Genomic DNA, 27,891 nt, shown 5'->3' with positions numbered 1-27,891 from the left:
AAGTACCATATACTGAATTTTTGTTTTCTAATCCGTGCAGATAAAATTTATTTTCCAACATACATCTCAGTGCAATAAGGCTTCTGTTTTCTGATATTTTATCACATTGGTTCCTAACTTGGGTCCCAAGCATCATAATATTTACTATAGTAACATTATTCCTGATATAGATGGGACGCTGTGGGCCCCAAACCTCAGCTTTATTTAGAGTGTATGTAGCCAAGGAAAGTTTAAAAATACCTGTAAACACTAAAAATATTTCTATGTGGCAACCAACCAATTCTAGATTACTTAATGACTACTTGCTATATAGCAAGTGCCTAGAACATGTAATGGTCTAAATATATTTACTTTATTTAATGGTAACACGGTGCTATGTGTTTTGAAGAAATTGTAAAATGATAAAATGTAAAAATGATAAAAAAATTTGGAAGGTGTTGTTCAGGATTGGAAAAATGTGTCTTCTTTTCGAGAAACAGTGCCAGTCTTGTCCATGGGCTGTGTCTGCAATTTCAACTGATACATAAAGGGGTTGTTTCAAATTAGAGACAGTGGGTTATTTACTGTCCAAAAATATGCCTATAATAGGCATATTTCTGGTGCAGAATGTGGTGAAAAGGTTATTTATGCTGCAATCTGCGACTTTTCCCCACTCACGCCAGGTCTAAAAAGTGGGCGTGATGTGGGTGGGGAAGGGAACCGCCCGGTAGGCCCGTCTCATTCATAATTTTCTATGTCTGTTTTAGGTGTAGAAAATGGTCTAAATATAAGACAACTAGGAAGCAGTCTCACATTTAGACTGGCGCTGGATGCGCCGAAGTTATGTAGAGACCGGCGGCTCTTCATAACTTTAGCGGATCCACTGACAGATACAGGGGTTATTAAGACCCTTGTCTAAAATGCCAGTCTTAATAAATGACCCCCTTATTCCACAAGATCTGATTGGTGTGGGTCTGAACACTAAGACCCCCAAAGATCAAGAGACCAGGGGTCCCATGCCTCTGTTTGAATGGAGCGGCAGGTCACACATGTCTGCTGCCACCTCATTCTTTCTCTGTGGTAATGCTAGCTTAGTGAAGCACTCAACTATTTACAGCATAGCACAGCGAGCTATAGTACATTGCTTACCTCATTGTGAAAGGCTGAAATGGAATTTTCCCATTAAAGGGTTACAAATATTGATGACATTGATGACCTATCCTGAAGATAGGCCATCTGACCTGACCCAATAAAAGAAAACATAGTCTCTTTACTGTTCCTCTGTTGCTCCCATTCCGCTATTTCCCTCTTCTAATTGTTTCTACTTCCTGCTCCGTTTCGAAGCACAGGAAATGACCACTCAACCATTTACTGGCTAGTATCGGTAACCTGCCTCAGCCAGTGATTGGCCGAGCTGTTATTTCCAGTATATTAAGAGTGACCAGGAAAAATGACTGGCAGGAAACCAGGATGCATGAGATGAGAATGGAGAGGTAAATTGAGTAAAAAAATAAAAATAAAATAAAAATAAAGAAAAGAAAAAGGTGTCTGGACAATGTCAGAAAGGTTAGAAAAAGAATTGTAGACAATAGGTATACTAATATGATAGAACAGATATGGATATGGTTCATGTGAAAATATAATACTCTACTAAACATAAAGGATATATTCTGCCATTCAGACCTTCAAAATGGTTTTCTAGGAAAACAAATTCTATATGTCTAAAAAGAGCTATAGACAAACTCTAACTTGCAAATATATCTTGTTTTTAGATGCAGTTCTTGGATCTGTTCTTGGGTCTATGACTGCACTGCAGTGTATTTCCATAGTTATATATGTACAATTTTTCATTCATGGATGAGATGTAATTAAGTACTGGAACTTAGAGTTACAAATATCCAGCTCACAAACAGGAACCTGCGGCACGGAACATGCAGGACAACACCAAGTTCTGGAACCTCACTCATGAAACCAGCCTCATCTCAAAGTCCTTGATGTCAGCATTTGAACATAGAGCAATTCATGTATCAAAAGTGCTTCAAAGAAAAATTGTTCTTGCTGTCAAAAAGTAATCTGGACTCCATTTACTATGGGTACCAAGATCAATTTTTCCGTCATACAGTATTGCTATTTGAGTATATGAGTACTAAAGTACATATATTGCTGACTGCTTTAAAGGGAGTGTCACCTACAAAATGGGTTTCAAAATAAGCACACCACCACTTAGGGTAGGTGCCCCCCAAAAAATAACTATAGTACCTTTCTTGTGAAAATCCATTCCTCTTATCCTTAGTTTCTTTTTATTATTATGCAGATATGGTTTGCAGTGCACTGTGGGCGTGTCCACTTCGTTCTGTGCACCTGACTTTAACTGCGTCTTCATGATAGTCTCTGAGAGTTCAGAGACTGTCATTCAAACAAGGGGGAAGGGGGCTGGGCAAAATTATAGTGGAGCGATGATGCATGGAATGGAGTGGACCCATCCACAGTGCACCCAAAATTTCAGTTGCATAAAAGTAAAAAGAAGCATTTAATGGGATTAGAGGGAAGCTTTTCCACAGGAAAGGTATGGTTGTGTTTCAAAGCACCTACTCTATGGTTACTTTGAAGCCCATCTTGGAGGTGACAGACTTCCTTTAATACACTCCAGCAGTTTTACTGTTAATATGTCTGTACTGTCTAAGCTGTTCCAGGAACTTCAGATGAAAAACTGAATAGAAAGGATTACACAGACTTTATTTTATTAGTAACACCTGCTTTGCAAACACAGGAAGATCTTTTTATGTCAAATATACTTAACACCTCCCTGCCTGCTTCTGAAACAATGGCAGACCTGGAATGTGCAGTCTCTTGACGTTTACAGGGCTTGTAAACTTAAAATACAAGTGGTATTAGCGGACGCAGTATAGAGACAACAGGTTCTTTGGATCAAACTGTTCAGTGTTTTATTCACACTTTAGGCAAGTGACAAAACAAGCAGTCATATTCAAACAAAGTCACCTTTTGGTGTTGGTGGTAATTCACACCATGCAGCAATTCTGCCTCAAAGAGTCCTTGAGCATAGCAGCACCAACCTGTTTTCATGCCAAACAGGTAGCAAGCCTTCATTTAGACACAAGGCTCCCATATCCCAACACAGAGACCTGGCTTCTGAGCCCAGCTGCCTATTTAAGGACAGCCAGGTGCTGCCAAAACCCGGACCGGCATTTAAAATCCGGTCCGGTATTTGACCTCACCTGGCTGTAAATCAGCCCAGAAGCACATGCTGGGAGGAAAATACCTGTGTTCCCAGACCAAACCTCTCACTGTGTCAAAATATATACAGTATATGGTGTATATAGTGACTCAGTTGGCTGCCTTTAGGCTCTGTGCACAACGCTCCTCTTTTATGTGGTCTAACACATATACAATATCTATAACTACCACAAATTACTGTATATAAGAATAACATTAATACAGAAGATCTGTCTGTTTGAACTTTTCTTGATTGCACCACATTTGACATTTAAAATATGCTGGAATTGTGAAACACTGTTTGCACACTGGACAAAGCACGGGCAGCATTCCCAGTCTTTGCCACAGAATAGACTGACATTTTGGCGTCCAGTTGCTGCTCTCCATCACAGAATTTTTATTTTATTTTATGACATATATCCATTCAGGTTCAGAATGATGTAACATTACACCATAATGCATCTATCTCATAGTACAATAGCCGTTACTGCTGTCTACTCTGATGCTACCATGCACTGCTTAATGGGGTTGTCTCACTTCAGCAAATGGCATTTATCATGTAGAGAAATTTAATACAAGGCACTTACTAATGTATTGTGATTGTCCATATTGCCTCCTTTGCTGGCTGGATAAAAAATTTCCATCACCATTATACACCACTCGTTTTCAGGAGTTACGACCACCCTGTAATCCAGCAGCGGTGGTCGTGCTTGCACACTACAGGAAAAAGCACCAGGTGGCCGGGATCATGCACCTTCTCCTATAGTGTGAAGGCACAACCACCGCTGCTGGATTGCAGGGTGGCCATAACTAGGGATGAGCAAATAGACTTCAGATGAAACATCCGAAGTCAATTCGCATAAGGCCTCGTTAGAATACTGTACGGAGCGAGCTCTCCATACAGTGTTAGGGTCCATTCACACGTCCGTAGAATGGGTCCAGATCCGTTCCGCAAGACAGCTCACAGTGTGCTGTACGCATCTGCATTTCCGGAGCGCGGCCCCAATCTTCCGGTCTGCGGCTCCCAAAAATTGTTTTTATATGTTCTCTTCTTGTCCACAATTGTGGACAAGAATAGGCAGTTCTATGGGGGTGCCGGCCGGGTGTATTGCGGATCCGAAGTTATTACCTGAAGTCCCGCGAGACTTCGCAAAGTAATAAGTTCGGCTCATAGGAGCCAATACGTTCTAATACTGTACAGAGCGCTCGCTCCGTACAGTATTCTAACAAAGTTTTATGCGAATAGACTTCAGATGTTTCATCTGAAGTCGATTCGCTCATCCCTAGTCATAACCATGGAAACGAACAGTGTATAATGTGATGGAAAGATGATTCCAGCCAAAGCAGGCAATATGGACAATCACAAGACATTAGTAAGTGTCTTGTATTAACTTTCTCTACATGATAAAGGTCTTTTGCTGAAGTGAGACAACCCCTTTAAAATGGGTCAGGCTCACCTACATTAACCTAAAAACTGTATCTGCTACTAAACCAAATTCAGTGAGTTACGTTGGCCATACTCATTAAACAGGTTTTCCAGGTGTTTAAATAAAAATAAACCAGTGGAATGGTTAATATGTAAAAAAAATAATCATTATTCACCCTCACCGATCCCCTGCTGTCCTGGTCCATGCTGCTCTCCACTTCCTGGTTTCAGGCTTGACACACAGGAAATGGCACGGATTGCCCTCTCGGCCAGTGATTGGCTCAGGCAGGTCACCTCTGCAGCTAGCGATTGGCTGAGTGTGTAGTCCAAGCCATTTCCCATGTTTCAAGTGCAGAACCAGAAAGTGGAAAGCATCGGGGAACAGAACAGCACATGAATGGCAGCGAGAGAATCAATGAGGGTGAATAATGTTTTGTTTTTTAAACCCCTGTAAATTCAGCAGAACTAACCAAATGCATAAGGGGGCAACCTGACAGTCCCTAAATGGTAGCCCTTGTTCACACAATCCTCCATTTTTCTAATTTGAAGATTACTATAATTACCGGTATAATCTTTATTATACTGTATAGTGCCAGCACAGTCTGGGCGTTCATGTACAGAAGAGACCTCGTTCTGCCAGTGGCTGACATCAGTGACACCCATGCACATTTAGAATGCCAGCGATCTTGTAAAAATCTGCTAATTCCACCAGATTTAATGTGTATGTTCAGCTGAACATATTTTACTGATGATCTAGAACAGGCATGCTCAGCCAGCGGCCCTCCAGCTGCTGCAAAACTACAACTCCCAGCATGCCTTAACAGCTGTAGGCTGTCCAGTCATGCTGGGAATTGTAGTTTTGCAACAACTGGAGGGCCGCAGGTCGGGCATCCCTGGTCTAGAAAGTCTAGATTGTCTAGAAAGTGTTAGGAATTCCTGTTTCTCCAACCTCTCAAGAAAATTGCATCTCCAGTGAAATTCACCGCATGATGATCCTCACTTCTACTTATGCATAAAGTATTTGTTATATTTATGAGAGGAAACATTTCTTAATTTCTTTAAGAGTATATTAAGAAAGTAAACTAGTCACATAGAAAAATTGTATGGTACCCCAAGGAAATTACTCCTCCACAATGAGTAAATGGGTGGGGTTCTGCATTCATTACTCATATGTGGTCAGACTGGGAAAGTGAAAGATATGTCATGGTCATGGACACTGACCGTATGCATGGGAATTCCCTTATGAATTGTTTTTACTGTCTTTTTTTTAAATGTTTTTCATCCATTTGTAATATTCATAGGAATTTCTCATTTAGTCATATAACTGCTGTGGTCCAGTCTGTAAACGATGATTGTCTACAGATTCCTTTATTCTTAGAATGTCACTACTTTTTTAGTTGATCCAACGTCTGATGAAAAGCCCATTAACCATGGTGTGGGCCTATAGTTAATCACATGGCCATTTGTAATTGTATGGCTTGTTCTGGGGAGAAAAGCAGTTGATGTGATTTTCAGTGATTGTGTTGTGATGGCCATCCATGGACGTATCCTGATGTCAGTGTGTTTGGAAGGTACCTACGTGTATGTGTTTGGATTGATAGAAATAGAAGGTTCTAATAATTCAAACGGATTTCCCAACATGCCAGATACTTTTCTTGAAGAGAATAACTGTCAGGCATGGGGCTTGTTTTAAGCCTTTGCATAAGGAAACAAGGTCCAGTAGGCCAATATTGGCAAATAGTGCAAAGTTTGTAGACAACATTAGAACTTATGTAACTATACCATACTCATAGAAGCTGAGTCTAATGACTATTACAACCTTTCAATATAGAATGAAATGTAAACCTTAATTGACTACCCCCTATGCCCCATACCTTTTTGAAGAGGCTCCTTCTATTTCAGCCACCACCACTGACAGTATCTGTCTCTAATCAGGCACAGAATAAGATTACAGATCTATGGATGCTAATATAGGTTTTATGACTATACAAAGACTTTGAATGGCTTTCCTTATCACTCAGCAGTGTATATCAACACAGTAGGTGGATTTAAAGGGATTCAACTTTGACGACTTAACCCTAGCAAAGGTCATCAATGTTTGGTTGACGGAGATCTGACCTCCCCTTAATTGTGTACACAAGCACAGTGGCTTTTCTGTTAACTCTATAGCTGCTTTTAAGTTGCTTGTTTTATTTCATTATATTTTTATTTTTATTTTTATATATCCATCCAAAAATTAGCCACTGGCCAACGTTTCGGTCTAGTCTTAGACCTTGTTAACGGCCTTAGTCTGCATAGTAAGGAGTCTCTTGAAATAAAACAAGCAACTTAAAAGCAGCTATAGAGTGCCGTGGTTTCTTGATACAAATTATATGCACCTTTACCACTGAGCACCGCCCACCATATAAAGGAGTGCCGCTCAACCACCTTTTCTCAGCTTTTCTGTTAACGGCTGGGCATGGTGGTGCAGCTTATCCAATTTAGTGCAATTCAATGAATGGGACAAGCTGCAGTACCAGGTACATCTACTGTCCTTCCATTTTTCTAATTAAGATATTCCATCAATTGCTTAAGTGCAAAATGTGTGCTGGTGGTGACGCATGGCAAATTGGGACATAGGCTACTTTCACACATGAGTCAAAGAAATCCAGCATAAAAAGCATACTATTCCAGAGCTGTTTGAAGGCCTGTATCTGCAGACCTTTTGTAGATACAAATGAATATAACAGCATAATGACAATCAGAAGGATAAAGTACGGCCAATGAATAAGGCTGATTTCACACATGCACCAAAGAAATCTGTCAGGCTGTTTTGGAAGAGAACAGTCTACCGGAGTTCTCCGGATCCAGCATAGCCAGATAGTGCTAAGTGCCTGCTGGACCCAATTGACTAGAATGTGGAAAGGATGCGGCCACTTATCGGCATATCAGCCAGAATTTGGCTAGACAAACATTGCTGCGTGCAACTTTTTTTTGCCCAGCCAAATCCCAGCATATAAGCCGGGGAGTGTCCGGATCACCTCCACATCCCTTTATAGTCAGTAGGGTCTGGCGAGCACTATCCAGAGAACTCTGGCAGCCTGTCCTCTGCCGGAATATCCTGCTGGATTTATTTGATGCATGTGTGGAACTAGCCTTATTTTTTGGCCGTACTCTATCCTTCTGTTTTTTTTTGGTTTTTTTTATTCGTTTGTGTCTAGAGACCTTCAAACTGTTTTGGAATAGTATGCATTTTATGCAGTTATACTTGTATGACATTCTTAAAATACACTATTCCTTATTAGCACAATATAATGGAAATGCCAAGCCTGGCATGGCAGGATCGTTTATGAAAGAGCCATTTGTGCACATTTTTTGTATTGCAGCCCTTGACATTTTAAGTAACATTTTCTGCACATAAAAGACAACTCTTTGTAGTCAGATTCATTTTATTGGTGCTGCACACGCACAGAGCCCAGCCGACACCTAGTGACAACCTTTTTATCATCTATAAACCTAACTCTATTGTAAGGAGACCTGAGATGTGCAAGGTTCCTTGAAGTAAAATGTTCTGTTCTACAGATAAGCCTGATCTTATTCCAGATACAACTTAATCTCTTTATTCCAGATACAACTCTAAATGATTGATCTGTACACCAGAGGTGAGTCACAGGACAAATACTAAATTCTTTGTAACCACAAGTTTAGTGCACAACTGAAGCCTTTTGTATTGATAGCTTTTATGGTCCATCTTTATTAGTTTGTATGTCTAGGGGCTATATAAAGGGAATAGAAACGTACTTCATTGCATAATATTCAGTAACACACTTCTAGTCAGCAGAATGCATTTTAATGCAGACAGCTTTTAAGTTTATATTACTTTTTTATGATAGCTTTATCTACAACAGTGAGGCTTAAGAGTACCGCAATATAAAATTTCCCAATCCTTGAAAGAGAAAGTTGTATGGAACTGTAATATGGTGCCTATAGACTTCTACTGAGCCCTAATCCATCTCCATATGCTTCTGATTTCATACAAAGATACCCTCAGATTTGGTAGGAATCCAACAAACAAAAAAACTATGGGAAAATTTACCAGTCCTGTAGACGGCGTAAACTTAAATCTGGTGCAGGTCTAGGCAGCTGGTCTATCACTGGGGCTCAGGCTGCATGACAAATGTGGTGCAGGGAGATACACTTTTGTCTAACTTCATACCAACTATTGGTAGGTTTAGTTTGAGACAGAATTTCACACTAGAGACTTAGGGCAATTTTGACGCTAAATAATGCAAATTAGGCCAAGCTCCTTTCCCATGAAGTCATGCCCATGTTCTAGTAAGCCATGCCCTTAGGTTACCAGCACATAATTTTTCCAAACCTAATGAGTCAAATTGTGCTACATTTTGGTTCAGTATACACCAGAATCTAGGTATACCCCCACTAGGAAATGTTGACCACTGTGCCATATTATAAGTATTCTTCCCTAGAAGCATAAGCACTGTATGTAGGTGCCATGTGGCATCAGAGAAAGTGGATACAGCTCCGAAGTACCATGTGTTCCCAACATACAGAACTTAAGATTTCCAAATGAATTCTGAAGTTTCTAATCCTCAAATATTAGCAACGTGTGACATCTGTAAAAAGGTATGTGACAATCCAGTTGTGAAATACATGACCTCAACACAAATCCATAGATAAGGAGATTACTAGCAACCAACCCATTAAAGGCAATTGTCAATAACGTCTTCTGAGCATGTGGGTACCTGTCGACCACACCATTTTGTTGTCCATTGATGATTCAATTATTTGACTCAGCAGCATATCTGCATAAATTGAGTAAATATTGAGTTATTTAATCCACGAGTATCTTTCTAGGATCTGATGACCTGTCTGCTGTATAATACTGGCAGATGAAACCGATGTCTGCATGAGTTTGATTAGGCGGCACGATCTGCTGCCGGCATACAATGAATTTATGAATTGATAAAAGATGCAATTACTTGATGAATAAGTGTTTGCTTGTTTATCGGGCAATCGGCTGCACCTTTTACGCAGGCAGATCCTCGCTAACGATTGTGCCTACAAATGCTTGTTAACGATGATCTGGCCGACTCTCGACCAGTGTCATACAGCCCTTAGTATACAGAATCTTCTCACTACATCAATGTTCAAAGTCCACTGAAATCACTAGCATTGCTAGTTTACAGAACCACAAGCTCTTGCCAAGCTTGTTTGCCCTTCATACCCTTTATGCCCACCCTACTGTCTTCTATACTAACTTTTCTGATCCTGCCTTAATAGAATAGGGAGAGGTGCATAGATTCACATTACCCACATGGAGTAGGGATGGGAACAACCTTAGCTTATGCTTCCCTGGGTTCAATAGAAGTTGCAGTGGACATGTCTATGGTTTGTATTCACTTGTTAGACACTAAATATATATACAGTTGCAAGAAAAAAAATATGTGAACCCTTTGGAATGATATGGATTTCTGCACAAATTGGTCATAAAATTTGATCTGATCTTCATCTAAGTCACAACAATAGACAATCACAGTCTGCTTAAACTAATAAACACACAAAAAATTAAATGCTACCATGTTTTTATTGAACACACCATGTAAACATTCACAGTGCAGGTGGAAAAAGTATGTGAACCCCTAGACTAATGACATCTCCAAGAGCTAATTGGAGTGAGGTGTCAGCCAACTGGAGTTTAATCAATGAGATGAGATGAGATTGGAGGTGTTTGTTACAGCTGCCCTATAAAAAACACACACACCAGTTCTGGGTTTGCTTTTAACAACGATTAAGAATTGTTGACTTGCATAAAGCTGGAAAGGGTTATAAAAGTATCTCCAAAAGCATTGCTGTTCATCAGTCCATGGTAAGACAAATTGTCTATAAATGGAAAAAGTTCAGCACTGCTGCTGCTCTCCCTAGGAGTGGCCGTCCTGTAAAGATGACTGCAAGAGCACAGTTTGCTCAATGAGGTGAAGAAGAATCCTAGAGTGTCAGCTAAAGACTTACAAAAGTCTCTGGCATATGCCAACATCCCTGTATACGTAAAACACTAAACAAGAATGGATTTCATAGAAGGATACCACAGAGGAAGCCACTGCTGTCCAAAAAAAACATTGCTGCACGTTTACAGTTTGCACAAGAGGACCTGGATGTTCCACAGCAGTACTGGCAAAATATTCTGTGGACAGATGAAACCAAAGTTGAGTTGTTTGGAAGAAACGCACAACACTATGCGTGGAAAAAAAGAGGCACAGCACACCAACATCAAAACCTCATCCCAACTGTGAAGTATGGTGGTGGGGGCATCATGGTTTGGGGCTGCTTTGCTGCGTCAGGGCCTGGACGGATTGCTATCATCGAAGGAAAAATGAATTCCCAAGTTTATCAAGACATTTTGCAGGAGAACTTAAGGCCATCGTCCACCAGCTGAAGCTCAACAGAAGATGGGTGTTGCAACAGGACAACGACCCAAAGCATAGAAGTAAATCAACAACAGAATGGCTTAAAACAGAAGAAAATACGTCTTCTGGAGTGGCCCAGTCAGAGTTCTGACCTCAACCCGATTGAGATGCTGTGGCATGACCTCAAGAAAGCGATTCAACCAGACATCCCAAGAATATTGCTGAACTGAAACAGTTCTGTAAAGAGGAATGGTCAAGAATTACTCCTGACCGTTGTGCACGTCTGATCTGCAACTACAGGAAACGTTTGGTTGAAGTTATTGCTGCCAAAGGAGGTTCAACCAGTTATTAAATCCAAGGGTTCACATACTTTTTCCACCTGCATTGTGAATGTTTACATGGTGTGTTCAATAAAAACATGGTAACATTTCATTCTTTGTGTGTTATTAGTTTAAGCAGACTGTGATTGTCTATTGTTGTGACTTAGATGAAGATCAGATCACATTTTATGACCAATTTGTGCAGAAATCCATATCATTCCAAAGGGTTCACATACTTTTTCTTGCAACTGTATAATACTTAGAATGAAATACATATAATAAGTTTGACACATTTATACATTGAATAGTAATACATATACTAGCTTGTCAGTATATATAGACTGATATATAGATAGATTAGCTTGTGCTCCCTTGAGCAGCAAATTACGCAAAAAGTATTTTCTCACAAAGTTCTGAGAAAGTTTTATACTTTATAGTCAGATCACAAAAGCAGTGATTGTGTTTCCTGCCCGCCTCTGGTCTCTAGCTCCAGATATCTGAGAAACAGATTAAGTTCATGTGTTTAACAGACATCTCTGTTCATTTATACAGATTCCAGCTGTGCCATATTGAATCACAAGAAACAAAACAAGTCTTGTAGTCAGTCGGCCACTGGGGATAGTGCGAGACAGACACACCCGGATTGTGAGGAACTTCATGAAGTGAATGTCATACCCAGCATGTAATATCTGTTTCAAAATTAATGAGACTGTAAAAGACAAGTGATATACGGGATGTATAGTACATTTATATGATTGGTTATGATTAAAGGGGGATGTACAAAATTAGGAAAAATTACTTATTTTATTTCCCAGACGTGGCACTACTCCTGTGGATGAGTTGTCCTATTTACTTGTATAGAGCTATACTGAAGCCGCAGCCCATGGACAGGAGTAAGATGAAATTTACAGATGATCTGTAAAGAGATTCTTTGGCCATCCTAGGTGGGCCTATATATTTGAAAGCCTAATTACACTCACAACCCAATCTTCCAGTTTCTAAGAAGAATAAAATAGCTTTCCGTGCAACTGTGCATTTATTATCCCTATTCTAAGTGTCATAAAACATCCTTCCCAGGTGCTAAAGATTTAAAGACTTCTTGTGTTGGTGACTACACTGTATTTAAAGGGGTTTTTGCAAGACTGGGAACTTTTGTTCCAATGCCAAGCTCCTTTCTCCTCCTCTTCTGGTTGCCACTGGGCCATAAATGTGATTTTACGTCTAGACACACACACACACACACGTTACCGCTGCCAGCCAATCAATGGACTCAGCAGTTATGTGTGCCGACTCAGCACATAACCGCTTCCACCACTGATGGGTCAGCAGCGATGAAGGGCATGTAGATGGCAGGTCACACTTCCAGTCCAGCAGGCATCGGAAGTGGAGGAAAAGGGAGATTAGTGTTGGAACCAGTGCAATGGTGACATTGGAGATTCTTTATCCCTTAGATCAAGGCTACACGTATGACAAGGGATTCCCGATCTCAGAACTGCTTTAAAAGTCACCATGGCAGTAGGGTTATTTCCTGGTCATTTTTAATTGTAATTGAGTGAAACAGAATTGTTTTTCCTAAATAGACTTGTAGGTTGCTGATGGCATCATTGCATTATAACAACAAACCCATCTGCGGAAGCCACCTTGACGCCTGGTAGATGGGCCCGACACGTATGTGCGCTAAGAGCTTCCATTATTCATTTATAGTCAGTATTGTACCACTTTTATCTAGAATGACCCCCATTTCTTAGGTCTATTGTTTGTATATCTAATGGTGTGCAGCCATTTTGTTTTTTTGTAATTATGTTTGCTTCATGGATATGCACCTGTGATTCTGAAGGTTCTAGTTTAAATTTTCTTGCATCATTGCATTATAGTCAGCTCAGGCAGGAGCCAGCAGAGCTTCATAGGTTTGAAAAAAGCTGAATTTTCAGTTTGTGCTTGTTTGGACTCATTTAGGCGATGCTCACACTACAAAAAAATGGCGTAGTGTCAAAAGGCAGGAAGTGCTCAACCCCATATGCAGTTGTGCATCTATACCCAGGAGAGCAGATCCTGCACTTGTGGCCTATTGCTAATGGCGATCCCCAGCAAAAATGCATACATTGGAGGATGCCCGCAGCGGACCACAAGTACCACAAAAAGACATCCTACACAACTGCATATGGAGTTGAGCACTTCCTGCCTTTTGGCACCACGCCATTTTTTGTAGTTTGTATATAGATATGTTTGGCGGTATATAAACTCCATATTTAAATGTGCCTGATTTTCATCCACAGGCAACATTTAGGTGCATCTGTGAGGCCTTGGCTTGAGTGGGACTCACAGCCTCCTCCCTCCTCCCATTGTAGGCATGGCTGCATGCTGAAGGTAACTGGCGAGTTGTCTGTGAGTCGGACCTTACGCTCCTGTAATTTGCCCACTGGCTCCTGGTATTGCCCATACGGCACAGGTAGGCTAGCGTTAGGTCCCGAGCTACTTGAGATACCTCGGCACGGTGCTCGGGCTCAGATATGTCCTTCATATAAGGATATATTGGCTAAATTCTCAATTTTAACACCAGTTTGAGGGTTTAGTCAGACTTGTTTGTTTGCATACACAGTAGTGCACCTTCCTTATTAATGTTTATTTCATATGCTCACACTAGATTCATCACTTCTGTTTATAACAGAGCTGTAAGATTTATACCAGATATTACCAAATCCAATGGGCCCCATTGACTTTACTAGGGTTCTCTGGGCTATCATCAACCCAGGAGAACACCACTGACCTAAGTGTAAACCAAGTCTAACTCTTGGTAAAGTCTTCTCCATCTTCCTTTTAAAATGTTGCACCTTTGCTGAACTCTAAAAGCCTAAAATAGGCTGACAATAGTAAACCCTTTAAAATTCCCCAAAAAACTGTGTTTCCATTAAAAACAACAAAATTTTTTAACGTTATTATTAAAATCCTCCCTTGATCCCTAGATGTTAATTATTTACACAGCTGCAGGGATGACGTGACGTCCTGATATGTGACTATGACAGCCAATCACTGAACATAGTGGTGATTTTTTTGACCTTATTGAGGTCACTTCTACAGTCAATGATTGGTTGCCGTAGCTACACCACTTCCGAGCCATAAATAAAGATTGTCACTTGTCAATCTTAATCAATCGCAATGTGATCTGTTTTTCTTTTGCTATTGAATTGAGTGGATGACAGATTAAAAAAAAAAATGCTTGAAACATCTGCAAACTGATGTGTATACCTAACCTTAAATTCAAAAATCTAAATTATAGGGCAAGAATCCATAAATATTACCATCAGTGTCAATCATAATATTCACCTTCTGGCCTTGACATGTCTTCTAAATCCCTGTATCCATTTCATATCTAGTGTGAGAAGATAATAGAACTGGCAGGTCTATTATGTAGAGTGACCCTTCAAGAGGGATACAAGCTGAGCTCTGTTAAGGTCTTACGAGATGAAAAAAGCAGGATGTAGCAAATTGCATGTAACCTAAACAAATCTACCCACAACAAGTGTACGCCATATTTCCTTCCTGAGGAGTGAAAGTGGACAAACCAATCAGAACAATATGCGGAAAGCATTACAATCTCAAGAAGCTATAAATCAAAATGCAAACCCCTAATGGAAGATCTAACAACCGCCTTCCAAAAACAACTGTAGCCGTCATAACCTTTCCATTAGTTAGCTGTACTCATATAAACATTTTGTCATATCACATAACACCACAAGAACCATCCCAAATTCTGACAGTACTAATATCTTACAGGGAAAGGGTCATTTGATGCCTAATTTCAAATGACCAAGGGATTCATAGATTTGTTCGACAGTCAGTTAAATCATGGTTACAGTTTCCTGGTCTCTATAATAAACCTTGATTATCAACTACATCATTGCACAGATGCTACAGTATTCAGACTTTATACAATATAGAGGGAACTATATTTTCACAAAATTACCAACAAATTCACCAGTCATAGACCCTTTAAAAGGGAGTCGGTCACTATGGAAAATCCCTTTAAACTACTGTAATAGCTCAAAAGACACAGATATAGACAGCATCAGACTGGCCCACCAGAGAACCAGAGGATCGTCCAGTGAGCTCAAGCTGTCATACTATAGTTGGTCCCAAAAGTCCAGGGGAAAAACCCATTTAGAGCTTTGGTGTCAATTTCTTATGGTCTATTTCTTAGAATCAAAACCTATTAGACTTTGGGCCCTGTAAATAATTTCCTCAGGTGGGCCCAAGGAAACCCAGTCCAACTCTGGATTTAGAATATTTTACCACCTACTGGCATTCCCCTGTAATAAACCCGCAAAGGTTCAGCGTGCTGAAGCACTTAGCAGTCCTCTCCATTACATCACAGAGCTTGGTATACATTAGCATCAAGCATAGACAGATATTTTTTCATTTTGCTTGCCTCTGAGAGTAACCAAACTAGCTCAGTATATCAAGAATATATCTGACTGCTTGGGTCTCATTAGTGTGATCTGACAATGAGCACAAGTGTATATCAATACAAGTGACAACACTATCATGGCCTGATAATGACACTTAATGGAAGTTGCTGTGATGTATTCATTACATTTGTTTAGCCCAAATACTCCCACTGTCCACCCTTTTAGTTACGATTTCTCTTCTCATATGAAAAACTCTGATATTGAGCTACCACTAAAAACGTATATGGCAATAGCTCAATACAAAACACAAGCTCCTGTCCTGTAAAAAGTTGTAAAAGTAACACTCCAAGACTAAAACTGGTATGGACATCAAATGTATGTTTGGCCAAACCCACAAATTTCGGGACTTCTCAAAATGGAAGACTTTGAGGGAGAGAAGGATCAGGCTCAACATGCCCAGGCCATTGCTGTTGAGATATAAGCTTCTACCAGAGAAAGTTATCTAGGAGTGTCTTTCGCCCCCTATCTCTGTTCAGAACACATGCATACTCAGCTCAAAATGTAGGTTCATGTGGGGAATGGGGGTCAGGACAGAAAGCTGAGCATTTTACCAACGTGCATCTGAAGTGTAAGGCCAGCCTAAAACTGTGGTATGCCTTGTTCAGGACCTAAAGGGCATCTGTCAGCATATTTGTTCCTATGAAACTGGGTGACCTGTTGCATGTACGATTGGCAGCTGAAGGCATCTGTGTTGGTACCATGTTCATATGTGCTCGGAGTACTGAGAAAAATTAAGTTAAGTTTTCATATATGCAAATGCACCACTAGGAGCAACTGAGGTGTTGCTATTACACCTAGAGGCTCTGCCCTCTCTGCAACTGCCACACCCTCTGCACTTTGATTGACTTTAGGAGAAGTCAGGGTCAGGCATGATCATCCCTCAGGCCCTGCACTAGGTATAACAAATAAATAAAATGTCAATAAACTATCTCTAATGTTATTTTAAAAAGCACTGTATAAAACAAAGCAGACATAACGCGGAACAGTAGTAAAAGCTCAATATCATCTTTCTAGTCATTTTATAAGGTACATCCACATGCTTGTAGGAAATCTGAGCACAAGGAAAAAGTGGTGTTGAATGAGCCTGGGAATCATCACTCAGACTTGAACAGATGCCAAAAGGAATTGTGATAAAATTCTGCTAACCTCTAAGGATAAACCCACATTCATTACTAAGCCAAGGGGGAAATCTAAAGCTAATCATTGTCTCTCATGGCTCATTCATAACTTCCCTTACACTGCTATGACTCACTACTACACACTGTAGGTGTATTTCATCAAACGCATACAGAGAAGTATGAAGTTTCATAACATACTTATGTAACTATTTATGCATGTTAATTCTTTTCTATATATTTCTATAAAAAGTTACATGTGGAGTAAGGTAGTGCAGCTGATTTTGCATAAGATGTCAAGCTGAACCAGGTAGAGGTAACATTTAATTCAAGCTAAGGCACCATGCACATGGTAGAGCCATATACACATGGCCTTTACAGAATCTTAGGCACTTCATTTCACTATTAGAGGAAAAGTATATAGTACAGTGGCTCAGACCTCCTTTATCACCTGGATACGGTGCACAACCCTTGCGGCCTACCCTTGGTCGCAATAAGAGAAAAAAAGTTGAGTAAATGGATAGGGGGCACTTGACTATCTGGAACTAATGGATAGTCAATACAATATTGTGATTGTATTATAATGAATTTAATCAATCAATAGCAATTATAAAATATAATATATAAAATATAACTTCAACCACTTTAAATCACATTATTAAAAAGGCGCCATGTTAAATTACATATATCATCTACATAAAACATTGATAAAATAAAACACTAAATAGGAAGCACAAAACACTATGTTTGCAGATAAAACAACTACTCGGCAGACTCCAGATGGTACCAGTATCACCCAATAGTGGGCAGATGGGAGATCACTACAGCTTGCCTCACACTATAGCGATAATGGATGAGTAAATTTCAGTCCCCAATAGCACACTTGATTGTATGGGTAAATACCGGTCCACGATGATCAATAGTACAGTCTGAAAGAAGAGGGTCAACAGCACTATATGGCTGCAAGGTATTGATATTCACCCCCAATGTGTAGTTGTAAACTGCTACCCAAGGTTCTGGTGTAGCGTTCCGCCAAATATATCAGGCTCCGTATGGTACAGACAATCGTGTAGGGCATCAACGGGTGAATATGTACAACATTCAGTACATTACCCCTCCAGACGCCACACGTTATGATTCAGTCCTCTTAAGAAAGCTCCGGTCTCCATGCGATCAAGACGCCAGGATTGTTGTGCTGAATCATAACGTGTGGCGTCTGGAGGGGTAATGTACTGAATGTTGTACATATTTACCTGCTGATGCCCTACACGATTGTCTGTACCATACGGAGCCTGATATATTTGGCGGAACGCTACACCAGAACCTTGGGTAGCAGTTTACAACTACACATTGGGGGTGAATATCAATACCTTGCAGCCATATAGTGCTGTTGACCCTCTTCTTTCAGACTGTACTATTGATCATCGTGGACCGGTATTTACCCATACAATCAAGTGTGCTATTGGGGACTGAAATTTACTCATCCATTATCGCTATAGTGTGAGGCAAGCTGTAGTGATCTCCCATCTGCCCACTATTGGGTGATACTGGTACCATCTGGAGTCTGCCGAGTAGTTGTTTTATCTGCAAACATAGTGTTTTGTGCTTCCTATTTAGTGTTTTATTTTATTTTATCAATGTTTTATGTAGATGATATATGTAATTTAACATGGCGCCTTTTTAATAATGTGATTTAAAGTGGTTGAAGTTATATTTTATAATTGCTATTGATTGATTAAATTCATTATAATACAATCACAATATTGTATTGACTATCCATTGGTTCCAGATAGTCGAGTGCCCCCTATCCATTTACTCAACTTCATTTCACTATACTGAAGTACTGCACTGTATTTTGGAGATATGCTTGTTGGGAACTTGGAGAATACCTCTGTAATACAGTGCAAGGTAATATTCCAGTGAAATCAGTGGAATTTATTCACCTATTGTTCAAGCTTGAAAACGGCTCAAAAGAGGAGCTGAAACGTTGCTGTTAGGAACAATGGATGAAAAAAATTCGGATTTCACAGGACTCCTGGGAGAGCCACTTTGATTACCTTTGAATATTACAATTTATAGACCTTTGGGTAAAAGTCTTGGAAACTTTTGCATCTGACTAAAGATATTATACAGTGCTGCATTACCAATATTTATTTCGTAATATAAAGTATTCCCACAATTTTGGAAATTGGAGGTACAGCATGGTCACATAGATTTATTTGGGTGCTATAGTGTTGCTCCATACAACTCACCTTGTAGAGCTGTAAAACGCCCACGTGCATAAACAGAAAAGTATTTGATGGCCAGACATACCATACTAAGAATAACTTCAAGCCTGGCTTAAAGGCCCAGGATAAATCCCAGCAAATTTGGAACTAATCAGAATAATAGTATTAAGGCGACTCTGTAAAAGCCATAGGCAATTATTCATAATTTTTCATGGACTAATAGAGCAATTAAGTTTCCATCCAGTAAAGTAATTTCTACTAGTACCTGATGGCGTCAACAGGTAGCCTATTTTCCATTCCCATCAACTTTGACCTTTCAGATGAAAGTGCCTCTTCTCATAGGCCACCCTACATCTAAGCGATTATATACTCTGGTGGACTAGTGTGACCCTAAGCTGTGTATAAGGATTTTCTTATTACTATTTTATGATCATCAGCCTAGGTTGTTTGACAGTGAAGACCAACCATGACAGTGTCTACAGGAACCATATATCCATCACAATGTGAAATCCCCCCAAAACTGTGGGGGATGGACAATTTTTTACTTGTTATAAAAGTAGCTGCCTTCCTTTACTGACTATAGAACTTGCCAATTTTACAGCGAGTGTGTAGCCAGTGACCTACTACTGTGACAGTCTGTCGATGGTAAGGGATGAGTGAGTGTAGATGGAATTTTGAGAATTTCAGCCCCAAGGAAAATGTTGCCATTTGGCTTTGATTTTGAGACTGAGCATTTTTTAGTAATCATAGTATATACTCCATTGTGTGAAGATATGAAGGCAGTACACCTGTTATTCTGTTTAAAGCAATAGATCACATGAGTGAAAATGTATTCATAAAGACTAGCAAAACAGGTCTGAATGTGATATACCTGGTGCATAATTACTCTCATATCTCAGCCCTTTACAGCGAATGTATTCATTCGCATCAAACCCCACCCCAGTAGAGCTTCTTCCTAATTACAAGTATACACTACGAGAAATGACATGAGCATAATATTATAGTATTTTTTGTACTTGGTAGGAATATGAAGTGCCCTGAAAAATGCCAAGAATGGGGCACCATACAAACACTATGCTGGTGGCACACTGTTTGGAATCAGCCCATGTAACCACTGATGCAACCTCAGGGGTATACACAAAAGAGAAGAAGCAAGAGATATTCAACATCCCCCCTGGTCCTAGTACATACAACTGCAACCTCTCATCAAAGGGCAAGAGGACTTGAATCTTGTTCGCCTCTCTCCCACAGAGAATAGTCTCTTTCCTGATTTGCTAATCAAGCTTACGGAGAAGTAGTCCTGTGCAGGTTCACATTGATTATGGGCAAGGCTGATTATGGGCTCCTTTTTATAGTCCCATAACTGTCTGCCTCAATAGGACAACACCCATGGGAGAAGTTCTAACCAGTGATGCACCGTGCGCTAAGAATAATTAATTAATGCCACTCAAGACCGCCTTCTCTACTCTCCGTTTACCTGCTCTTCCCACAATTGCCTCCAAGATTTCTCCGGTGCATCCCCTATACTCTGGAATGCTGTACCCCAACATATTAGACTCTCACCCCCACTGTGGAAACCTTCAAAAGAAACCTGAAAACCCACCTCTTCACACAAGCCTATAACCTACAGTAACCCTGTGGCCACTATACTACCGTATGACCAGCTTCTATCTGCACCTACTGTATCCTTGCCTCATCCCTTGTAGATCGTAAACTCTCACGGTCATCTCTCCTTCTATGCCAGTTTGTAACTCGCCTTGTTCATGCTTATTGTCCTTGGTCTGTTTTACGTATGTACAACACTTTTCATATGTACAGCGCCATGGAATGAATGGTGCTTTAATAAATAATAATACTAATGTGTCATATGTGTTGATATGGAAAAAAAAATGCAACAACATGCTAAGCTTTTTACATTTTTAAAGATTTTAATGTGTTTGGCTTTTTATGACTTCATCAGGTGCAGTGTGAAATCATGTTACCAAATCCTTTCCATTTGTCTTATAAGGACCCATCTCTTGTAGACCAGTCTGCTTAAAGAGCAAGACCTTCAGAGATCAGCTTAGGCTACTTTCACACTGGCGTTTTGGTTTCCGCTTGTGAGATCCGTTTCAGGGCTCTCACAAGCGGTCCAAAACGGATCAGTTTTGCCCTAATGCATTCTGAATGGAAAAGGATCCGCTCAGAATGCATCAGTTTGGCTCCGTTCCGCCTCTATTCCACTTGGCTTTGGAGGCGGACACCAAAACGCTGCTTACAGCGTTTTGGTGTCCGTCTGACGAAACTGAGCCAAACGGATACGTCCTGACACACAATGTAAGTCAATGGGGACAAATCCGTTTTCACTGACACAATTTGGCACAATAAAAAACGTATCCGTCCCCCATTGACTTTACAATGGTGTTCAAGACGATCGTTCTGGCAATGTTAAAGATAATTCAAACGGATCCGTTCTGAACGGATGCAAGCGGTTGAATTATAGGTGCTGATCCGTCTGTGCAGATCCATGACGGATCTGCACCAAACGAGAGTGTGAAAGTAGCCTTACCTTGAATGCAGCTCTCGTAAACATGGGCTCAGTGTTTTAATTGAAGTAGTTTTTCTTGCTGAAACTTAGACATAAATGAAAGAATTCTCATACATTTCAATGTCAAAAATCGAATAAAACTACACAAATGTACTAAAACTGTCATATTCCTCCCAGATGAAGCTCAAATCCTTTACAAAAAAACTGTTTATGGAGCTATTTAGGAAGCCAATCGTGAGTCGAAAAACATGATATGTCATGTCAAGCAGATGCATTCATAAAATGCATATACAAGAGAATGCGAACGTTCTCAGCCACCTCCAAGTATTTTCAAACTTGTCTGTACAGGAAAACCTAGCAAACATCTTCTGAACACAACTAGATTATCAGGAAGTCTCTGACTTCAATTAACTGTGTACATGTAGAAGAAACAACCATCTAGTATATTTATTGCATGCAAAGGAAGTTTATTTTATGTTTTCTACACAGAACAATGATAAGGTCACCTACAAGATGTCAGGTCACTTTTGCTGAAAAAACAATTTAGTAGCCCTGCAGATCCCAGGAGTCGAGTTACTAATGTGCTAAAACCTGCATAAAAAGGGACGTTTAAGAAAGAAAGCAAAAACGTTCTTCCTGGCTCTAAGGTCTGCATGACTGTGCCCAAGAGGAATTAGCCAACTAGTTCTAAAACATCGCCATCTCTTATTAATTACTCTTTGGATTTACAGTCATCCTGTAAATACAATCACCTAAGTACATTTTATCATGCATAAAAAAATACAATGAATAGAATAAGGCTCCATTCACATCATGTTTGAGGTATAGGTAAGTTTTGAATTTTGTCTTAGGTGATCTAACAATATATCTATACTTTTGCATACATCTGCCATTGGCTTCCAGTAAAAAAAAAGGCATAGTGCACCGACGCCTGGTGTGGGGGTAATTCATTCTAGAAGTTAAAATTTTGGCTGAGATTTGTTGACTGCCTTGTCTATGCCCATGACAAGCATCTACAAACAGTCTGCGATTGATGTCTGTAAGAGTGGCTGCTGTTGATCCAAAAGATAAAAATTGAGAGTCCCAAGTCATTCATAGGTTTTCATAGCTAACTGATAAGATGATAAGAAACAGCAAGCTTTCAGGACTACTTAGGCCTCTTCAATCTAGCATGGTATCAAGACCATGTCTGATAAGTCACATATTTATACACAAATAGAACATAGGAGTTTTATTGTCCTATGATTGATATCTGGTCTATGGTTGGGATGCCCCCAACAGGTCTGAGGAGGACGTTCCTTTAGGCCTCTTTCACACGGGCGTTGCGGGAAAAGGTGCGGGTGCGTTGCGGGAACATGCGTGATTTTTCCGCGCGTGTGCAAAACATTGTAATGCGTTTTGCACTCGCGTGAGAAAAATCGCGCATGTTTGGTACCCAAACTTGGGATCGGTGTTCTGTAGATTGTATTATTTTCCCTTATAACATGGTTATAAGGGAAAATAATAGCATTCTGAATACAGAATGCATAGTAAAATAGGGCTGGAGGGGTTAAAAAAAAATAAAAAAAATAATTAAACTCACCTTAGTCCACTTGATTGCGCAGCCGGCATCTCTTCTGTCTCCTTCTTTGCTGATTACAGGAAAAGGACCTGTGGTGACGTCACTCCGGTCATCACATGGTCCTTCATATGATCCATCACCATGGTAAAAGATCATGTAATGGATCATGTGATGACCGGAGTGACATCACCACAGGTCCTTTTCCTGCAATCAGCAAAGAAGAAGACAGAAGAGAAGCCCGGCTGCACGATCAAGTGGACTAAGGTGAGTTTAATTTTTTATTTTATTTTTTTAACCCCTCCAGCCCTATTGTACTATGCATTCTGTATTCAGAATGCTATTATTTTCCCTTATAACCATGTTATAAGGGAAAATAATAATGATCGGGTCCCCATCCCGATCGTCTCCTAGCAACTGTGCGTGAAAATCGCACCGCATCCGTACTTGCTTGCGATTTTCACGCAACCCCATTCATTTCTATGGGGCCTGCGTTACGTGAAAAACGCACAAAGAGGAGCATGCTGCGATTTTCACGCAACGCACAAGTGATGCGTGAAAATCACCGCTCGTGTGCACAGCCCCATAGAAATGAATAGGTCATGATTCAGTGCGGGTGCAATGCGTTCAACTCACGCATCGCATCCGCGTGGAATACTCGCCCGTGTGAAAGGGGCCTTAGTGATGTGGAAGGAAGGACATAACTGTGCCAAAGTGTGCTGTCCATCTTGCTTTCTTCCGGGAAAACCCTTACCAGGTTCTGAGGAATGACATGGTTTCAGGGAACCCTGGTTAGGAAACACTGTCATTACAGTGATAAAGGGAACTGGTTTAAAGGGAACAAGTTATACAATCATTTCTAGCGCTTTGAATGATATTAAAACCTAGGAAACTCATGCAATTGTCCCAGCAGATAGATGTGTACAGTCGTTTTTCCAAAATCTGCTATTGGTAACCAGCGAGCAAAACATTATGCACCACTAGGTGGAACATTTTCCTCAAATGAGAAAAAAAAATTAAAAAATAAGGGAACAGCCACACCTATATGACGAAGATGGAGGGAGCTTGGGATGGTTTAAAAAAATAAGCTATAGAAGCAAGTCAAGTGTTAGATCCCCCCAAAAAAAGGTTAAGATCAGTTTTGTCCACGTGTCTAATTTTTCACAAAGTGTCACTTTTAGACTTACTTTGTACAGAGTTTGACTTCAGGTTGAAATTGCAATGAGCACAGCAGCTATCCTCAGGCACATTCCTCAATAGGCAATCACCCCTCCCCGAGTCCCTGAGGCATCGGAGGAGATAGATCAGAAGTGTACTTCAACAACTGCAAAGGACTAAGGTGATCTTTGAAAGTAAACTGCCCGAATAACAAAGAAAGACCCTTAGGGCTTAGCATGTGCTTACTTCTCACGACCCCCCCTTGCATCTAGTGCTCACAAGGTAACGACAAAGAACAGGAGGTTTCGGTTTACAAATACATTAAAAGTTGCCTGTGGAAAGTAGGACAGACCGATGACCAGCAACTAGCTTTGTGCCACTAGTAAAATATTGAAATGTGTCTTTTTTCAACCTATGTAACTATATACCTACAAAAGCAAAAGAAGTCACTTAAAGGAGCAGTAATAGGTGAAGATTGTAACAGGAATAAGAAAGGTTTCCATGGTTCCCCCCTTGTCCTGCAGCTTTACTAACATTCTAAGTAAACATTCCACCAGGAACAAACAAGCAGATGTTCCCTCAGACTCTACTTACAGCCAAGGTGCCTCCTGTTGAGTTCCTTGCTGAATAAAAATGAAGCTTTACTCACTTGTACTCTTGGAAACTTCTCTTGTGTAGGGGATAGGTCCTTGCAGATTTTGCAGAACAGGCAACTCTAGAAGTAGAGCACAGCAGCTAGTTTGTATGAATCTGGAACTTGTTTTGAACCTCTCCCTCACACCACACCAGTTCCCTCCCCTTCTCTCCTATGCCTGGATTATGAGATCACACGTAAGATGGGTGTGGAGAAAACCATATAGATTCCACTCTGTCTATATAAAGAAAGCTGCAAAAAAAAAAAAAAAAACTTGCAAGAGGATCTTTTTCCTACCCCACAGGAGAGCTCAAATTCAAAAAATGCACCCAGACCTATCTTTCAACCTAAAACACGTAGGATCACGAGGTAGCCAAATAAAACTCCACCCTTACAAAGCAAAACACATGGAGAGAAGACACACACACACACACATCCAATCTGCAGTCAGAAGGCTCAAGTATTTGTTTTTGCTCTGGCACTGCCACCTACAAAGAGATATTGAAGCTTTATGCTCAAAATCTGCGCCACGTAGTAGATAGAGGGGTAGTTGTACTTTCAGGGTGGAATTTCCACTGTACAGTAAGTTTGCAAATGTTTATCCGAATCACTTTCTTCCTCCAGAAACATCTTGGTATCACATGTGGAAATCTGAGCAAGAAATATCACTGCTGGTCACGGATTGATAGACTAGGAAAAATAACAAACAGGTCTCTGTGACATGGATGTTTTCACATTGACTTATAATTCATTAGACAGAAGAGATAGGGGGAGATAGGTCACATTATGTGCTTATGAAAGGTTTTTAAGTAACTTGCAAAAATAAAATACTTACTAAATATTGCATAATCTGCAACAAATAAAAATTGCCAAATATAGTTTTATGATCAAAACTGACCATTTTATAGCACTTATCTGGCTGCAGGGTATTCAACTTTCATTATTTATAGTTAGATAACAAGGTTTACATATTGTAGTTCAAATTTTGGCATATATACATGGAAATTCTCATATATGTGTAGCATGTCCCTAGACTCAAAAACTTAAAGGCAGACATATTCTGTGTGTTTGTATATATATATATATATATATATATATAAAGCTAAGTGTATGTGTGTGTGTATGTCTGCTAAAGGAATCCGCACCGTCGCATTTACAATCACGAAATTTGGCAGACAGGTACATCAGGTGTTCAGGAAGGTTTTAGATCAGGTCTCAGCTCTCTAAGGCTACATTCACACGTCCGTGGTGTGTTGCGGACCCGCAAATTGCGGGTCCGCAACACACCAGCCCGGCACCTCTATAGAAATGCCTATTCTTGTCCGCAAGCTGTGGACAAAAATAGGACATGCTCTATCTTTTTGCGGAGCTGCGGACCCAAAATCGGGACCGCGCTCCGCAATTGTGGCTGCAGACAGCACACTGTGTGCTGTCCGCATCCATTCCGTCCCCATAGAGAATGAATGGGTCCGCACCCGTTCCGCAAAATTGCGGAACGGATGCGGACACATTTTGCGGACGTGTGAATGGAGCCTAAGACGTTCCTAAGATATTCCCAAAAAATGCATTAGCCAGTAGACGCTTGGTCACATGACCCTTATCAGCCAATAGAAGCTTGCAGGTCCTCCAGTCTCCACATACACAGTTTTACTCCAGGTTTCCATAACAACCCAGCCATTTATCTTCACTGCTGTAGGTGAGCTTTAAGGAAATCTGTCACCAGGATAATCGCTATTGCAGTAAAGCCATGGCTTAATAACACTTAGTACCTTATTTCAAGATGTGCCTTTGTTCCAGCAATAGATTATTTTATCCTCTGAAAATCCAGTTTATTTGGTATGCAAATGAGCCAGTAAGGTGCCCAGAGGGGCGTCACTCTTGCAGGAAGGAGCCCAGACACGCCCCTTGCCACAATGTGTCCACCCACAAAAGACTTAAAACTCCGCCCCAAGGTCCTGCTAAGCCACACCTCTGATCTGGTTAGGCCACACCTCCTCCCACTCCTGAGCAAACAGGGATTGAAAAAATGAAGGTAAAAATCAACTTCTATCAGCTGCAAGGGTGGGAGGGAGGGTGACTTTCTCCCTGTAGCTCACACTCAGACAGCACAGTGCAGATGTCTTAGAGTGAGCTGTTAAAAAGGACACACCCCCGCACTGGTTAGGCCATGCCCCCTCCAACTCAGCCGACTGAGATTGAAAAAATGAAGTTAAAAATCAACTTCTAGGTACCGCTAAGCCACGCCCTTGATCTGGCTAGGCCACGCCCCTCCACTCAGCTGACAGAGATTGAAAAAATGAAGGTAAAAATCAACTTCTGTCAGCTGCAGAGGTGGGAGGGAGGGTGCCTCTCCCTGCAGCTCACACTCAGACAGTACAGTGCTGCTGTCTTAGAGTGAGCAGTTCAAAAGGACATGCCTCCGATCCAGTAAAGGCCACTGTTAAGGGGGCCGGCCCCTGTGGAGGTCACTGTCAAGGGGGTGGTATGCTTTGAAAGTCACTGTTAAAGGAGAAGGCTGCTGTAAAAGTCAAAGTTAAGGGGGTGGGCTGCTGTGGAGGTCCAATTTTAATGGACGGGACACTGTGTGGAGGTCACTATTTGGGGGGTGGGGTGCCGTATATGTCACTGTTATAGTGGATAGTGTTGATATCTTTTAACGACATACACAAACATTAAATTAAATTAAATAGATTAAATATACCCGAGCGAAGCTGGGTCCTTCAGCTGGTGAAGTCGGGTGCAAATAATCCTCAGACCTTAGACCAGGGGTGCACAACCTTTTTTGGTCTGTGGGCCGCATTGTCACATCGCTCTATTTCAAGGGGCCGCAAATTAAAAAAAT

The 27,891-nt window shown here is 40.6% G+C and overlaps 1 protein-coding gene and 1 long non-coding RNA gene across 2 annotated transcripts in view; both read right to left on the bottom strand.

Moving 5' to 3' along the window:
• Positions 1–25,374, bottom strand: part of EMP2 (epithelial membrane protein 2) — a 70,030-nt gene extending 44,656 nt beyond the window's left edge. Inside the window, exon 1 of the mRNA XM_040439413.1 lies at positions 25,065–25,374. The gene's annotated coding sequence lies outside the window, so the exon portion shown is untranslated. The remainder of the gene's footprint in view (positions 1–25,064) is intronic.
• LOC121007476 overlaps positions 1–27,891 on the bottom strand; it is a 158,949-nt gene that overhangs the window by 54,269 nt on the left and 76,789 nt on the right. The gene's annotated exons all lie outside the window — the stretch shown is intronic.

The sequence above is a fragment of the Bufo bufo genome, chromosome 7 (assembly GCF_905171765.1).
Source record: "Bufo bufo chromosome 7, aBufBuf1.1, whole genome shotgun sequence".
In the NCBI taxonomy this organism is placed as follows: domain Eukaryota; kingdom Metazoa; phylum Chordata; class Amphibia; order Anura; family Bufonidae; genus Bufo; species Bufo bufo.
Note: the sequence above shows the minus strand (reverse complement) of the source record. Positions and strands in the feature narration are given on the sequence as shown.